At 48.6% G+C, this 17,188-nt stretch overlaps 1 pseudogene; it reads right to left on the reverse strand.

The window, feature by feature from the left end:
• Nucleotides 1-11,221: 11,221 nt before the first annotated feature.
• LOC136634585 (5S ribosomal RNA) lies at nt 11,222-11,340 on the reverse strand (annotated as a pseudogene).
• Nucleotides 11,341-17,188: the final 5,848 nt, after the last annotated feature.

Consider the following 17,188-nt stretch of genomic DNA (forward strand, 5'->3'; position numbering starts at 1 on the left):
TACCAGCTATGCAATCAGTCCAGTAAGAGACAAAGCTCAAATTAAGCCCACCGTTACGAGAGAGGCTTAAAACAAGAAGCATCCTATGCGCTGGTGTGGAGGAAGCAATAAGGATTCCCCCGTGCCATATTACCCATCCAAAGTCACCTCTCATGGCATTGGACATGCCAGCGTCACCAATCAGTAGAATTCAGCACCATTATAAACAACCCTTTATGTGCTGGGATTAGAATATTTACTGATAATAAATTCTACCTGACTTGCACCATTGGAGGGGAGCTGATCTCCCTTTTGAGTCTCCTGTTATTCCCCACATAAGAACATCAGAAGAGCCCCCCAGGATCAGGCCAAGGGCCCATCTAGTCCAACTTCCTATATCTCACAGTGGCCCGCCAGATGGCTCAAGAAGCACAACGAAAGACCTGCATCCTGGTGCCCTCCCGTGCACCTGACATTCTGAGGTAGTCTAGTTCTAAAACCAGGAGGTTGCACAAACCCATCCCAGCTTCCTCCATCAATCTGTCCAATCCACTTCTCAAGGCATCTAGGCCTTCGGGTGCCGTCACCACATCATGTGGTAAGGAGTTCCACAGACTAATGACACGCTGTTTTCTTTTGTCTGTTTTAACTCTCCTGACACTCTCAATGGGAACCGCCTCCACTGTTCCCATCCAGAGAGGATTCTCATGATCTTTGAAGGTGGGTCCATATGATCCCTGATTGTAGATCGGGGGAGGGGGGGCAGGTTAGTGACAACCTGAACTGGAGAAAGGGAAGGGCCACAGCTGTGTAGCAGAGCCTCTGCACTGCATGTAGAAAGTACCATGTTCAATCCCGGGCGGGATCTCCAGGTAGGGCAGAAAAAAATTCCTGTCTGAAATCGCCCAAGAGCCACTGCCAGTCCATGAACTATCCTGGCCTGGACAGGCCAAGGAGAGGACTCAGCTGGCAGTAGCCTCATACGCGCTGAAAGGAGGGCTTGCGAGCGCATTGCGAGCCTGCCGGCCGCGAAGCAGAACCGGTTAAACATTTCTTTGACACCAGTCTTTGAAAGCGAAAGGATTGCGGAGTGCAAAGAACAGTCCCTGGATGACGTCCCTGCTTTGGACAGAAGCCATCAAGGAAGTCTTTGCAAAGCAAAATGCCTTGTAAGGAGTGTGTGTTTGTGTGTCCATCATGACTGCCTGTGAGTGTGACCAGGGGCCAAGGACCTGAGCTGCAAATGCAACAAAATAAGGTGCAGGTGGGGGGGAGGGGAGGGGGAAGGCATCTTTCAATGCTTCTCTCTGGAACAGATCTCCTTGCCAGAGGAAATCTAGCACCTCAGGGAGCGGGTCAGGACAGAACTTTCCTCCCGCATTTCCATTTTGCTTACTTGTGAGTTGTGTGTTTATATATGGGAGATGGTTTTAAAAAACTCCATTCCCCACTCACAGCCTGAACAGAGACAGTCCTACTTCACCACATCGTTCTGTTGACTCCGGGACAAGTCCCTGCCTGGAGGCTTACAAAGGCAGACAGATTGACACACAAGGACAAGGGTGGAGAGGATAAGGAAGTCCCCAATTAACCCCTGCTAATTGGGTAAGAGGCACTTTTTCAAGTGGGTGCTCCTTTTTTTAGCAGGGGGAGAGTAACTGGCCCACCTCAACCCAGCACTGTCTGTTCTAGTGGCTGTCTGCTGGTATTCCTTGGCATCTTTTTAGATTGTGAGCCCTTTTGGGACAGGGAGCCATTTAGTTATTTGATTTTTCTCTGTAAACCGCTTTGTGAACTTTTAGTTGAAAAGCGGTATATAAATACTGTTAATAACAATAAGGAAGTACAAGGCAGGAAAGGAGCCTGAATTAGGACAAATCATGGCAGATGTGGGAAGACACTGGAGGAAAAGGGTGTCTTAAGGTGCTTTTATAGAGCAGAGAGTGTGTGCCACGCGGCTGTCTGAGGGCAAGACAGAAAGGCTGAGCTTCTTGCACCCAGGAGATGGCTCCACTTTGCCCTACTTCAGAACCCAATTACTGGCCCATCCTTGCTCTGCAAAATGCCTCTGACCAGACCCTCTGGATCCTTGTCTGTTCACGCTATTTAGTCACCAACGGGCCAAGACACTCATGCATGTACTGTGAAAGACAGGCCCACTTTGCATCTCCCCAACTGGAGCTTGGGCTAGGGCCGGCCCATCACGAAGCTGACTGAGGCAGCTGCCTCAGGCAAAGGTCTGGTTTGGTGCCTACTAGCTACCTCCATCCATCCAACTCTGCTGCCCCCACGGAAGGGGTACAGTACTGTTTGCAAGCAGCAGGTCCCATTTTTAATGTTCAGAATCTCCGGGTACAGATGGAGGTGAAACCCTCCTCCAAGCACTGGACAGCCATTGTCAGTCACCTTAGACAACACTGAGCTGGACGGGCCAGAGATCTGACTCCACAGAAGGCAGCTTCTTCCTCTCTAAGTTTGAAAAGAATTGAATGGAGCAGAAGAGAATGTGTGTAGAGGGGAAGGAAGCAGAAGTGTGGAGCAGACAAGAGAGGTGGGCTAGAGTCCTCCAACCCTCCACTTCCTTTTTCCTCCTTTCCCACGTCCTCTTCTGTACCACTTCTCCCTACACTTCCTTTTCAAATTCAGGGGACAGTGGAGGTGGGGGCACTGCCAGGTTAAGGAAGGCAGCATTTGACGCTTCTAGACACAATGCAAGGCTGGGGGGGGGGGAGAGCATTTGGCAAGCCAGTTGCAGTGCAGTACCCCTTGGGGCCCCTTGGGCTTGCTCCCTTTCAAAAGGGACACCAACAACCACCCTGTTTGGCCAATCAATACAAGTCGGGTTCCACCGCAGGCCACCCTGACCTGACAAAACCGGTCCAGTTTTGGAACCAGTCCAACTGGGGCAGCGTCCCGTTATAGCTTCCCTTCCCGAGAAGGGAACAGATGGCGCAGCACTGAAGAGGGTCAAATGCATTAATTTGGAAGCGCCGGGGCTCCAAGAGAGATGAGGGATGCCTTGTCCCCAGCCCCTAAAAATCAAGGTGCCCAGAATAGCCCATTTGCACGCAAAAGCTCTTGTGAATAGATGGGTTATAACCCATTTGCACAGGTTGTCCCTCCAGCAAATCACGGGGTTTGCAGTCTGGTAGAAACAATCCAGTAAACCTCTATAAACGTCATTCAACGGGGCTGCAAAAGCCCCCAAACTCATCTCCTCCTGTTCTTGCTCTCCTGTTTGAGACCTTCTATTGGCACCTCTGATTAATGTGCCAATTTTATCTCATTTGTGATAAACTCCACCTGCTTCCCAACATGTTCTACCTCCTGGTCCTCTAGAAAAAGAAAACTTGGGGGGCGGGGCGCTTAGGGATTTTTTCTCCCCCTAAATGTTTTTTTTTCTTTTTGGCTCTATGTTAACTCAAAAACGCACCAAGTTCTGGCAGACATTTCACGAATTAGTGCCCGATGCCAAGTTATTCCAGGTTTGGAGGACACAGGATATCTGGGGTCCAGCGTTGCGTAACCCATCGAGCGCATGTAACTTTGTGGGAGGCGATAAAGAGCATATATCCAGTCTGATGTATTAAAAATAAAATACAAAATTGAAATGAATGGGGACCCATCTGAAATTGACTCACGACCCACAGTTTGAGAAACACCGCTCTAAGGTTTCAAACGCAGGTTTTCCCTCCAGTCCTACCTGGAGGTGCTGTTGGAGACTGAAACTGGGAGCATCTGCATTCAAAGTGCTCCACCACTAAGTAACGAACTCCCCCCAGAAACTAAAGGGATTCTTCGGGGTCGGTAATGGTGGACAAGTGTCTCTGAAAGACACTGTACCGCTCTTCCACACACCGCACAAGCATGGGGAGAGTCCTGGATTTGTCCTTGGGTGCGCTCTCAGCCCCTGGGACAAACCAAACTGTCACACCCAGACCCTGGGTGGGGGAACCTACAGGGTGCAAAGATGCATCCAAGTTAGCCAAGCAAGGCAGATCCAAGTTGCAGGACCATGGAGAGCTCAGAAAGAAGACCCGCTCTCTGACCAGGTCCAGAAATGGACTGAGGACTTAAGAACACAAGAAGAGCCCTGCTGGATCAGGCCAAAGGCCCATCTAGTCCAGCTTCCTATATCTCCTAGTGGCCCACCAAGTGCTTCCACCACCACTCCCAGACTCAGACTCCTTAAGAAAGAAAGTCTCCAAGGGGCAGCCCTCTGATCTAAAACCTCACACTTCTCCTCTCCACCAAGTCCCGCCAGGTTGTAACAGGCGCAGGTGTGCAGAAGCTGGGAAGCACGAGGACTCTAGTGTGCAACAGAGCAGTACTTGGGGCTCAGAAGGTGCTTTTTAGGGAGGAGTCCCATCCTGGGCCTACGTCATGCCTTGGCCCAGTCTCAAGTCCCAGGACTGGGTCCTGGTTTACAGGGGAAAAACAAATAACTAATGGCTCAAATAATTTAATAATGAGCAAATACTAATTTTAGTAAATTAAAATTACTTTCAGAGTTGCCCCTAGTCTGTAAGTATTTTATAGCACGGCTGCGAATACCGCAATCGGGGTACAATCCAAGTTAATAACTTGAACCAGGGGACATCCACTAAAATTGAGTGTTGGGAGAGTTAGAACAGACAAGAGAAAATATTTCTTTACACAGCATGTGGTTGGTCTGTGGAACTCCTTGCCACAGGATGTGGTGACGGCATCTGGCCTGGACGCCTTTAAAAAGGGATTGGACAAGTTTCTGGAGAAAAAATCCATTACGGGTTACAAGCCATGATGTGTATGCGCAACCCCCTGATTTTAGAAATGGGCTATGCCAGATGCAAGGGAGGGCACCAGGATGAGGTCTCTTGTTATCTGGTGTGCTCCCTGGGGCATTTGGTGGGCCACTGTGAGATCCAGGAAGCTGGACTAGATGGGCCTCTGGCCTGATCCAGTGGGGCTGTTCTTATGTTCTTAACTACAATTCCCAGGAGGCCTTGCAGGTCTCTTGTGATCTGGTGTGCTCCCTGGGGCATTTGGTGGGCCGCTGTGTGATACAGGAAGCTGGACTAGATGGGCCTATGGCCTGATCCAGCAGAGCTGTTCTTATGTTCTTATGAATAATAACCCAAGTTAACAATCCAAGTTAATCAGAAGAGCGAAAATCTCTGCTTTTCTTGTTCAAACAGGAGTAAGTTCCTAGTCTCTCTGGGCTGCAATGCTAACCTGAAAGGTACATGGATTTGCCAACTGTCCCAAAAAAGTTAAAACAATAGACAGTGATGCCACTGGGGTTTGGGTGACCCAGTGCGGGAGCCCAGCATGTCACCCCTACGACGGGCCTCCTCCCATGCAGTGGGTGGGGCAACGCCCCAGACCATAGACAGGGTGATGCACCATTGTCCCAACCCCACTGGTTTTTGGCCTATAACTTTTGATAGAGATATTTCAACACATATCACACATTTGATCAATATATAATATTATTTACTCGAAAGTACCAAGGTTTAAAAAAAAATTTTGGCCAGCAGTGGTGTCGCCCCCCCATGCACATCACCTGGTGTGGCCCCCCTCCCTGCACCCCCCTAGATACACCACTGATGATAGAAGAACTCCAAAATCAGCTCGGTTTAAAACATTTTTTTAAAATACCAATTGGACGACCAAGAAAATCAGTAATTAGTTCTTCTTAAAAGCACACACACACACACACACACACACTCCTCAAAAGGACACACAACGCATTTGCAATAAGGATTCTGCTGGAAATTCGGTTGACGGAAATCCGACAACTGACGGCAACGGTTTTGAAAGCAGAGCGGCGACGGGTGATTCAGGCACCCAGCAGGAAAAAGTGGCATTCAGGGCCTGGAAAGAAGTGACAGCCTGTGTTTCTTGCTGCGGAGACTGTGACGACGCTGTTATTTTTAAGAACCTCTCCTTGGGGCTGCTTAACGCAAGACAGCTACGTTTTAAAATAATGCATTAAAAAGAAACCACTACCTATAGTCTATATTGCACAAACGCAGCAGAGGAACATGCCGGAAAACAGGTTATAGACAAGTTGGCCTAACAGGCCAGTGCCTCCTGAGTGTAAGCGACCAAAATTCTGCTTGCGGGGTGGGCAGGAGAAATGCTAAGCAGAGAGCTGGTGTGGTGCAGACTCTGGATTCAAATTCCACACTCAACCAAGAAAGCTCACTGGACAGCCTCAGGCCAGTCCCTCCCCCTGAGCCTACCTCACAGTGTCGTTGTGAGGATAAAATGGAGGATTGGGAGGGCGGGGGAAAGAGTTATATATGCTAATCTGAGCTCAATATTTAAAAGCTGGAACAAGCTGGCCAGCGAGATGAAAAAACCATTTTCCAAGATATATTTTTTGCTCTCCATGGCAGAGAATAGCCCTTTTCCATCCTCCTAATGGAAAGTTCACTACAAAACAGCACGTCAGCACATCAAACAGATTTTAAACGTAGTTAGCAACAGCAACTTTGGCCAAAAGGAGCTTTTAAACCACTCCAGGGAGGATGTTGGGTTTCATTTTTTATTTCTTCTTTTGGCTAACAAAGAAGAGAGAGACACAAACATATTCAGCTTAACTCTTCTACTGAAGAGGGAAAATTAACATTCTTCAGGCTTTGCCAACACGACACTTGTGGCCTGGTTAAAGAAGCAGCCATCATGAAAACACAAATATTTACGGTGCAAATGACAATGAATGGAGTGTCTTACAGCACAATCCTGCATGTACTTACTTGGAAGCAGGTCCCACAGTGCTCAGTAGGGCTTACTCCTGGGCAAGCGTGCATGGGATCACACCCTTACGTTCCCTTGATAAAGAAATGCTACCAAGTTCAGCATGGAAAAGAAAGGTTCTTTTCATGGCCTCCTGCCACGGCCTTGGGAAGGCAGGATATTCCCTACTACTCCTGAGCAAGAAATCCAAAATGGCTTAAGAGCAAAAGCATTCAACAAGTTCAAGACCCATCAGCATCTTGGAAGACCAGAACCAGTAGCCAAGTACTAAGTTTCAGCAGCTGGTAGTCATGACCCAAGAATGAAAGAGCATTGTATGGGTTTGTGAAAAGTTAGCAAGATAACAACTTCATGGGGGAAGCCGTGAAACCCTCCATGGTTCCAGGCAGTGCACCTCTAACACCAACCGGTGGGGAGCAAGAGTGGGGGGTGGCGATATCTTCAAGAGTTGCGCACGGGGACTCTTCTCTGTGTGTTCTGTCTACCAAAAATGTCCTCTCATAAGAACATAAGAACAGCCCCACTGGATCAGGCCATAGGCCCATCTAGCCCAGCTTCCTGTATCTCACAGCGGCCCACCAAATGCCCCAGGGAGCACACCAGATCACAAGAGACCTGCAAGGCATTCTGGGAATTGTAGTTAAGAACACAAGAACAGCCCCACTGGATCAGGCCATAGGCCCATCTAGTCCAGCTTCCTGTATCTCACAGTGGCCCACCAAATGCCCCAGGGAGCACACCAGATAACAAGAGACCTCATCCTGGTGCCCTCCCTTGCATCTGGCATTCTGACATAGCCCATTTCTAAAATCAGGAGGTTGCGCATACACATCATGGCTTGTACCCCGTAATGGATTTTTCCTCCAGAAACTTGTCCAATCCCCTTTTAAAGGCGTCTAGGCTAGACGCCAGCACCACATGCACTCCACAGCACACCAGCACTCTCCTAAACAACAACAATGGAGAGCCAGTGTGGTGTAGTGGTTAGAGCAACCAGGAGTGGCAAATCCCCACTCAGCCAGGAGTCTTGCTGGGTGACCCTCTAAACCAGGGGTCTCCAAACATTTTGGCCAGAGGGCCGCATCAAATACCTGGCACGGTGTTGAGGGCTGGAAAAAAAATTTAAATATAAAATTTATATAAATAAATTAGAGACGGGAGTGAATAAATGAATGAATGGGCTCATTCATTCAAACTCTGTGGCCCTTAGAACACCCTCCAGATGCAACCAGAGCACAGTTCTGGTCATGTTCAGTTGAGTGGGCCAGAGGCTTTCAGGGGACAAGAGGCTGGCCGTGGGGCGGATTGAGGCTGGCCACGGGCCGCATCTGGCCCCTGGGCCGGGGTTTGGAAACCCATGCTCTAAACAACTTCATACCATTGTGGCAAAAATAAAAAGGCACATGGCTATGGAGGGGGCGGGGAAGCAAACACTGTACAACCACCTTGGAGAAAAAAATAATTACAAAACCGAACAAGTGAAAGGCCCCAGCCAATGTCCTCTTCTGTAACCAGCTGAAAATTTAGAGGCTGAACAGAAAACAACCCACACGGTTCAGCGCCACGATTTTCTTTCCTTTCTCCGTTTTTTTCCCAGAGATGGAGAGGCCTACAATAGCTTGTCAGCCGGCGAGACAGCCAGGAGATAGAAAATATTTGGATTCCCATTTCATCTGCCATAAACACGAAGCTGCGTCTGTTTAAGCGAGGAGGGAAAAGGAGATGAAATGGAAAAGCGACATTAAGATAAGTGCGCCGCCCACACAGAAACCAATTCCATGTTGTGTTGGCGCCTTCCAAAAATGAGGTTAACTTTAAAAAAATTACCTAGGATGAGCGGTGGGGTGTGGGGGGGGGAATACCAGGACCGCCGCAACATCTATCCTGGCAAGATCTTGGGTGACACAAGGGGTAGCATTCCAAAATCCTCCTCGCACACCCTTCTATCCAATGCCCAACAGCCATGCTTTTTTCCCCAGCAGAATGCCACTACAGACCAAAATCCAACCGGCAAAGCGTCCTCCTACACTACAGCCAAATTGCTTCTACCTGTTGGATTCCTGCCCGTAACGCAGCTCTTAGACCTGCCCAGAAGATATACAACTGCTACTTCAGGAATCCTCACCCCATACACACATTTTGGAATCTTGCCCTGTGCCGGTCACATCTTGTACGGAGCAACCCAGCAAATCCGGGAGTGGTCTGCCCTGGCCCCTTCCTCCAATGGGCTCACTGACTAGCAGAGGAAACATGCTGGACTACAAACTCCCATGGGAACGGTCTGGAATCCTACCACCAAGTCAGCTTGCTACCTCACTCTCTGCATCACGTGGAGACCGAGACAAAGCCTCAAGGCAGGAATTCTGGGATGTCTCCACCTAAGGACCAATCCAACCTTACCTGATGCAGAGAGACAGCGAAGGTTGATTAAGAGGCAAGCCAGGCCAGCAGGGACCCACAACGAGATGCAACACACACCCGCCTCCGATAGCTGGTATCCTGGCTCACAGGAGACTTCAGACCTCAAACCAGCTCATCTCCTGCAACGTCCCAGCCCACAGTGTGGAAACTGCCCCTGTGGAACCGAGACAGAAAGGCGGTTCATCTGTCAGGTGCAGGGAGGGGACGGACGAGACCGTTTGGGCATCCCTTGTAAACCTTCCCCCAGATTAACAGGCAGATGCCACAGTAACACCCTTGGCAGGCCAGAGAGAAAGTCGTCGCTCATCAGGGTCGGCGAAGATCATCAGACAAGCTTGTGACTCGCTGGCAGCCCAAAAGCAGATTTCCCCGCGATGACTAACCTGTTGCAAAAGACACACAAGGGGCCGTAAGTGGACCTGCAGCCTGGCACGGCTGGCCGAGAGATCCCTTTTCAAATCAAAGCCCAAGTCCTCCCGTCACCCGTTGTTAAGGCCCATAATGGAATTAAAAGGCCCCGTGACGCATCCCTGGGCTTCCAGGGTCTTGTAAAGACCTAAATACCCTTCTCCATCAGGCCGGGGCTTCCCAAATTAGGCCTCCCAGAATCCAGTGAGGGGCAGCCCAAGGTCAGAGCAAACTGCAGACCTGCAGAGAGGTTAAGTGGGGGGAGGACTGGTGGAATGTCTGCCCCCCCCTTTCCACGCCAAGCAGAAAGCTCCAAATAAAATCATAATGACAATAATTTTGAACTGGGTGGGCATTCCCCCTGCCCATCTCAGCACATCATCGGTCAAAATCTAAGAGCCAACCTGGGGAGGAAAACCAAAATGATGGGTGGGTGTCATCCCGGCAAGGAGAAGCAAAAGGTTCTCAAAGTTTTCCAGGTTAGGCAGGACAAGCTTTAAGCCGATTGGAACAATTGCTCCCCAATTGGGCCCTGCGCCAAACGGCATCAAAACTCTAGTCTTGTATGAAATTTTATATCAAAGCGTGCTTCGATCCGTGTGGTCCGTGAATTCACACGCACCTTTTAAGCGCGCGTTTTGACGGCTTTCCGTTCTACCACAGACAGATAACGTCAATAATAAATTTTAGAGATAGGTTCTACAGACCTTGGCTGCGAACCTGCAAAAACCAGGCCCCACAGCTCCTAAGGTTGGCCCTGACGCAGGGGGGAGAGCGAGGACGACAAGGGGAAATGAATGGAGGTTGATCAGATTGAGCACGGGGGCAGAGAAAGTGGACGGAGAGGCATCTTACTTCCTTCCCCCTAATACGAGAACTTGAGATCGTTCCGTAAATTTGGCTGGCTGTAGACTGAGGGCAGACAAAAGGAAGTATATTTGTACACAGATCATAATTAAATTTATGTAGCTTGCCCCCCCCATGGGACAAAGCGATGGACACTGGCTTAGATGACCCCAGAAGAGTGATTAGATCAGTTTCATGAAGGCCAGATTTAGCAATGCCTACACAGAACCTGCAGGTCCAGGAGCAGTCTACCTGAAAGCTTCAGTTGCTGGGAAGCCACAGCATCAAAAGCACCTGGGCTCTCAAGCCCAAGGAATACATTCACAGGACTCTGACGCAGAAGACTGAGCATGCCGCTTTGGTGCTGCGCGTGCAATTTTCACAGCCCGCATGCGCAGGGCAGTCTTCCCACGGCACGCACACCAGAGTCCAGAGGAAAAGGATAAGTCGCCTCTTCTCGGGACACCCCGGGTGACGGCGACAGGACATGCCCCCAAGCCCATTCTTTCTCTGTTGACATGAACTGTCCCGGAAACATCACAGTCATTTCTATGCGCAGCTGTCCAAACAAGACGTAAGACAGAACTACAAGGAGGGAGGTCAAATGGCTCAGCTGTTTTTTTTCCAGGACTATAGGTTGGCAACCTTCAGTCTGGAAAGACTATGGTATAAGCCTACAGCACCTGGTATTCCCAGGCAGTCTCCCATCCAAGTACTAACCAGGTCTAACCCTGCTTAGTTTCTGAGGTCAGACGAGATTGGGAGATAGTGTTCAGTATAGGGAGATGGTTGGCAACCTTCAGTCTGGAAAGACTATGGTAGAAGCCTACAGCACCCGGTATTCCCAGGCAGTCTCCCATCCAAGTACTAACCAGGCCTGACCCTGCTTAGCTTCCGAGATCAGATGAGATCAGGCATGAGCAGTCTGGTATAACCAAGGGTTCCCAATGCCATACGAATACAAAATGTACATGGAAGATCCTGTTCCTTAAAGTGGTGGGATGTTCCACAGGACAATCTTCTCCAGGTTACTTCACTCGTGAGGGAAGAGTGATGGAGACTTATCGAGGTTCCTGTAACACCTATTTATGAGTATATAAACCAAACACGGAGGACCAAGTGAGCAAGCATCCAGGCACACCACTTGTTTTTAGAGTCAGATCGGTTCCCCACAAAGCGCAGAGCATGAACTGGCAACCCTTAATTCCCCCCAAAGCTGCTTCCTGCCAACCAAGCACAGAACGCCAACCCCCCTTGTGGCCACACGCCACTTCTCTCTGGCATGGAAGATGCGTCCATTACCCAGCACCCACCAGCCTCTCAAGGCAATTAGGCAAACCCTGCCCCAAAAACGTCTGCCGACCATCGGGGCGCATTCGTAAGCCGTAAACATGCATGTACACAAAGATGGCCACCTTCCCACTTTATATACCACAGCAACTTATCTTGTTACAGTATTTTCACAGCAATAGTCACGGTATTATAAACATTATTTACAGTCAGCCTTTTTTCCAGGGAGCTCAAGGTTGCATTTTCATTTCATTTGTCAAATTCCTGGAGGAAAGGTCTATCCTTGGCTGATGGCACCTCCATAGTCAGAGGCACTGAGCCTCTGAAGACCAGTTGCTGGAGGGGGGAGGGGGGAGCCAATGCCTTCCTTGTGGCTTGAGGTTGGCCACTGTGGAAGGGACAATGTTGTATTTCATCTTTGGTTTGAGACAGCAGGGCATCGATTCCCAAACTGTGGTTTAGGACCCACTGGTGGGTCACAACCTGATCTTCCTCAACGGTGATGGGAAGATCAGATAACTCATTGCCTCAAGCCCTATTAAAAAATCAGATACTGAGACTGCTAATTACCATGCAGTTTGCAAGCATACGCAAATCTTGGGTGATAAATGTCTGAGGGTCTTTTTTTCTGGATATTATTACTTATAAATAAATAAATAAATAAAATATTTTTTGTCTAGATCTCCTTTTTGAAAAGTCTGGCAAACCTAGGTGGGTCCTGGTAGAATGTCGTTTTAAAACGTGGGTCCCAGGGCTCAAAAAGTTTGGGAAACACTGCTGTAGGGCCCTCTTCAATGTTCTTAGACCTCGCAAACTCCATTTAGCTTGGTAGGTCACGCTTTTTGCATCTCCAGCAAAGTAAAGGGGGCATGTAGACCTCCCAACCACTGGATTCAAAAGAAGCTAAACTGAACAGAAGAGGACGTATGGAGGAGAAGAGAATGTTGGGCTAGAGTGTCCCTCCTCAATCCGCTAAGAATGCCAATTCTTTGGACAGCTCTGTCAACCACCGCATGGCCAAAGTGCTCTCTCTGGGACTGCAATGTTGCCAACTCCTTCGTGTTTCTGAGAAGTTCTGAGCAGCTGAGTGGCAAATTTCACCCCGCCCCTTCTCCAAAGGCAAGTTGCCATTGTCTAAAGTTAGGAAACAACGAAAGACTCCCACATACCAGATGGCAAAAAAAAAAAGTACCACAGTAAAGGTTTGGGCTGTGAGATGCACAGCCTCGACAAACACATCAACACACACCGCACGAAGAGCTGAGCCCAAAATAAATGTGTAACTGTGCAGCGGGAGACCAAAAAAAAACAAAAAAGCACACAAAAGTTTCAATCCAAAGGTGTACATGCATAGAGACCTCCATTTCAGGGAAGGAAATGATCCAGCTCTCTTAAGACCTTTCACACATCACATTGTACAAGTGACTGCACGCATAGTGAGTTAAACGCAGTAGTGTTGCTAGGGAGATGTGAGGGGTGTGGGCCACACCAGGTGATGCGCACAAGAGAGTGACATGACTACTGGCCAAATTTTTAAACTCTCGGTACTTTCAAATAATGCTACCATGTTATATACCATTTGATGCATAATTATATGCCGAGTGCAATGAAACAAACCATGTTGAAATATCTCTCTTCTATCAGAAGTTATAGCCAAAAAACCAGCGGAGCAGGTCAATGGTACGTCACCACACCCCCTGCATGGGTCCATCATGGGGTTGATGTGCTAGCCTCCTGTACTGGGTGACACAAGTCCTAGTGACGCATCCGGTTAAATGACAGACCAAACATGTATTTATTTGAAAATACACGGGGATAGAAACTCTCAGAAATGTTGCAGGTCGCTTATGGAAAGAGGTAGGCCAGCCATATTTGAAGAAACCTCATTTGACTGATTCATTTCAAACCGATTGATCAACGTAAATAAATTTGCATGAGTCTAAAACAGGGGTGTCCAAAGTTTTTGGCAGGAGGGCCACATCATCTCTCTGACACTGTGTCGGGGGCCGTGGAAAAAAAAGAATTAATTTACATTTAAAATTTGAATAAATTTGCATTAAGTTTACATAAATGAATATATTAAAGATGAACTTATATGAATGAATGAAGGTCTTGCAATAGCTCAAGGCCTATAAAAGGCCTTGCACAAAGCAAGGCTGGCCTTTCCTTTGCTGCCTCTACTGCATCACAGATGTGAAACAGCAAGCAGTGGAGGGAGCCCTCATCCCACAGATCACGCGAGAGGTCAAACAGTCGCCCTCACGCTGAGAGCAATTGCGTCGGGCCAGTGCAGGCTCTAGCAAATCTCCAGAGGGCCAGAGGCTCATTGGAGACTGGGGGCTCCCTGAGGGCCGCATTGAGAAGCCTCGAGGGCCGCATGTGGCCCCAGGGCCGGGGTTTGGGCACCCCGGTCTAAAACAATTCTGGGAACCAACAGCATACTTGCTTTACAGATGGTGCATGTCTAGGTCACACACGTGTCATGTTAGAGAATCATAACATGTCTGAGTTAGAAGAGATCTTGGAAGCCACATCTATAGTCCAACTCTGCTCACTACAGATGAGAAAGAGGCATTCCCTCCTGAGTGTGAGGATGAAGGCAGAATGCCTCTAAGAATGCCTCTTCTAAGTTACCCTTCCATAGGGTCACTACTCACATTAAAAAGATGTTTTTAAATCAGAAAAGAACCCAGGTTGCCCAACTAAGAATTCTGCTTTAGTTTTTTAAGTCCATTCATTCTGCCAGTTAATTTATTAAAGATCTGATTTAAGGTTGCAGCCCCTTCTAGCCAGTATGCCTGAAATATTGGAAGCTCCCAAACCTCTGTCCTAAGAGTAGAAAACCCTAATTGTGTCTCCAGAACAGGTCGGCACAGTATTAAATCACCCACACCCACCAGTTAAAACGACCCTCCCATATTGGAATGTTGTCTGCATAGCCCAGAGCAAAATGATGAATAGCTTATGAACTAATTTCTAGAGGACCTCATTCCGGCACCACCCTGGTAACCTAAAACACTACCCACGACATGCCTCACCTTGAGGGCAATGAACCCACAGTGTTTCCAGTAAAGAGAGACTTTGATCACTGGTGTGCATGTTCCCGATTCTCCTCTTTGCAAGGCAGTTGACAAAACAATTCTTGAACCCAGGCAAAGGGCAGAAAACAATTACATAGTTACGATTTGGAAAAGAAAACACAAAAACCCAAACCCACACACCTGTTCCAGACTCCCTTTCAAAGAGGCCACAAAAGCCACCAAGGGCCGTTATGGGAACAGAGCAAGAATGAAAAGCATTTGTTTGTTTTCCCAGGCAGCCCAGCGCACACGGACGTTCATTAAAGCCTGCATCAGCTGGGCATGTAATTAAAAAGTTAGTTATGAAAATCTCGGCGTAATTAATGGAACCTCACGAGCAAACAGGACATTGTTTCAATCCATCAATGACACAAGGAACGTTAATGAGCGAACGCTGCGGCAATCTGGGCCGTCTTGTTTGCTCGCCACCCTTCAGGGCTGCCGCCATCCCAAAGCTGCCTGACGGATCCCTTTCCCAGCCGGGGGACAAGAGTTTAGAAGGGACTTGGGAGTTCTGAGAAGAGAAGCGACGAGGTTCATGTCTGCCCAGAGGTCTGGTTGCTGAAAGCCCATGTGCACACTTGTGGTTGCGGCTGTGGACTGGATCAGTTCTGGAACACAGGACTGCCCGTATTCATCATTTGATGGCTGGGCCATCAAGTGACGATCTACATGTCTGGATGGGCATCGCCGACAGAACTTCATCACTTTGCCTCCAACACAGTGACTTTTGGTTCACATATGCAGCTACCCTTCTTCAAGCAAAGAACATACTCGTGTGAACCAGGACACAGAACCCTGCAGTCATTTCACTGGAGTGAGTTTCCACTCATCAGTTAGTTACCAAAGGTCGACAAAACAACTCTCCCCTTCATTTGTGAACTACCTCCATTGCATAGCGTGAAAGTCAGACACGGCTTGATCGGCGATGTGTCATTCATGCACAAGCCACCCCTTCCTGCTGCATTGTCACACGCTTGTGTGATCCAACTCCAGAGAGGGAAAGAGCTGTCCCCGGGTGCAAGACCCAGCTATAGAAATCTTAGCCGGCCGTATGAGATTCTAGCCAATTACTCAATTACCACATTTGCATAGAAGCAAAAAAAATTGCTTTAAAGCAAAAAGCTCCCTCTCTTTCCAGAGGAGTCATAGCAAGCATCGTTTTGGAAGAGGCATTCCCCCACCCCATGGGTAAGAAGAGGCATTTGCGCACCCCATGGGCAAGAAGAGGCATTCCTTCTTCCCTCCAAGTTGATTGTTGCAATCTGTAAGTTTTATAGGCACATGCAAATATTTTTAAAGGCTCACCTTCCTGATTAATTGGGACAACTTTTGAGTCAATCAAATGTAGGTTTGCTTTATAACTTATTCCCCCAACCATTAGAGGGCACTCTCCTTAGACATACATACATTACACCAGACCTTCCGGACCATGATAAAGGAAAGCAACCAACATGCTTTGTTTAGGGATTTTTTTTTTTCCCCAGTTAAAGGGTGTGTTGTGGTGAATCACAAGCTCAGAATTTACGAGGAAGCTGCATTTATCAGGAAGAGCCAATCAACCACACCAGCAAGATCAGTTACTATACATGAAAGATCCCACATCCCACAGTCCCAAGGTTTTTCAGGCTGCAATTTTGGGGTCTTCTAGAAACCCTGACAGTGCCATAAAGGACATGATAGGGCATAAGTCTCAGATTACACACACACACACCCCAGGACTCTCAGATCACACCCCAAGATCCATACAGATCACAGCCTGGATCATTCGCAAGCAAGGCTGCCAAGATCACTCGAGGACAGTTCTCAAATCACCCAGGGTTCCTTGCAGCATCCCACAGCCTGCTGGTTCACTCCAGGTTCTTTCTGTGGCTTCCAGGCTGCGACTACATGGGGGCACCACAGCCACTCAAAAGGGGCTCAGAAGACCCCAGGCTTGCAGCCAACTGCCCAGGAGTCAGTTCTGCCCTGGGGTGCTTTAGCACAGCTTAGATGGGTACACCAGCTGCACCCTTTCTAAGTCAGTGAGACCCCCAACATGGCTGTACACACACTGGTTACTTTGCGTCCGGATTGCTGCAACACACTCTGCATGGGGCAGCCCTTGAAGACTGTGGGGAAATGACTCACGCATGGCGCTGCTGTGTGATTGAGGGGCCTGCACAAGATACGGCAAACATGTCACACCCCTCTGTTTAGGGGTGCTATTCAAGCCACTGATTCTGACCTTTAAACCCTGAAAGGCTTGAGACCACTTCCCCAATGCAACTCCCCCCCGAAAAACTTTCTTGCACATCCTGCCCCATTTAGTAGAGGTGCACTTAGCAGTGACACACATAAAAGGGCCTTCGTCACTGGCACCTAGCTCATGGAACTCCTTGCTCTGGATACAAGGCTGGCTCTGTCACTTTCTGCACATG

The sequence above is a fragment of the Tiliqua scincoides genome, chromosome 14, assembly GCF_035046505.1.
Source record: "Tiliqua scincoides isolate rTilSci1 chromosome 14, rTilSci1.hap2, whole genome shotgun sequence".
Taxonomy (NCBI): domain Eukaryota; kingdom Metazoa; phylum Chordata; class Lepidosauria; order Squamata; family Scincidae; genus Tiliqua; species Tiliqua scincoides.